This window comes from Dioscorea cayenensis, chromosome 11, assembly GCF_009730915.1.
Source record: "Dioscorea cayenensis subsp. rotundata cultivar TDr96_F1 chromosome 11, TDr96_F1_v2_PseudoChromosome.rev07_lg8_w22 25.fasta, whole genome shotgun sequence".
NCBI lineage: Eukaryota > Viridiplantae > Streptophyta > Magnoliopsida > Dioscoreales > Dioscoreaceae > Dioscorea > Dioscorea cayenensis.
In genome coordinates, this window is record NC_052481.1 from 10290650 (window position 1) to 10291489 (window position 840).

At 45.7% G+C, this 840-nt stretch overlaps 1 non-coding gene across 1 annotated transcript; it reads right to left on the reverse strand.

The window, feature by feature from the left end:
- Window positions 1-443: 443 nt before the first annotated feature.
- LOC120272880 lies at window positions 444-550 on the reverse strand. The gene has a single exon (XR_005540413.1). It is a non-coding gene; the product is annotated as a small nucleolar RNA R71 (small nucleolar RNA).
- Window positions 551-840: the final 290 nt, after the last annotated feature.

An 840-nucleotide genomic window follows, 5' to 3' on the forward strand; every position in this document is an offset into this window, starting at 1 on the left:
GAGAAGTTGGTGAAGGTTCGGGTACACAAAACATTGAAATTGAGGATAGAAAGTCTTCAATCATGGCCAAAGAGCGACGCACTCTATCCGAGTATGAAAGACCCCAATTCATGGGTGATGAGTTTAGTGTTCAAGCACCATCCGTGGCATCCAACAATTTTGAAATTAAAGCTAGTACAATCGGCATGGTCCAGAACTCGGTTCAATTCAATGGTCTCGCGAATGAAGATGCACATGACCATCTTTCCCGGTTCCTCCAAATTTGCTCCACATTCAAGATTAATGGGGTATCGGATGATGTGATCCGTTTGAGGCCATTTCCCTTCAGTTTGAGAGACGGGGCATATCGTTGGCTTACATCATTGTCTCCGGGGTCTATTAAAACATGGAAGGATATGGTTGAGAAATTCCTTGGGAGATACTTTCCGCCAAGCAAAGCGGCGAAGTTGAGGCAAGAAATTTCAGCCTATAAACAAGGGGAGTCTGAAACATTGTTTGAAGCCTATGAGAGATTCAAGGATCTCCTTAGAAGGTGCCCCCACCATTGTTTTGCGTCGTGGATGCGAGTACAAATAATTTATAATGGGCTGAATTATGCTACTCGCCAACTCATTAATGCCGCAGCGGGTGGTTCCCTTAGCAACAAGTATGCCGATGAGGCCGAGCAATTACTTGAGTCTATGGCAAGCAATGAATCACATTGGGCCTCAAGAGGATCTTCACAGAAGGCTGCTGGGCTGTACGAAGTTAGTAGCAATGATGCCTTGGCCGCAAAGGTGGATGTGTTGACTCGGAAGGTTGACTTTCTCATGGGCAGTAGTTCGAGGTCAGAATCAGTGA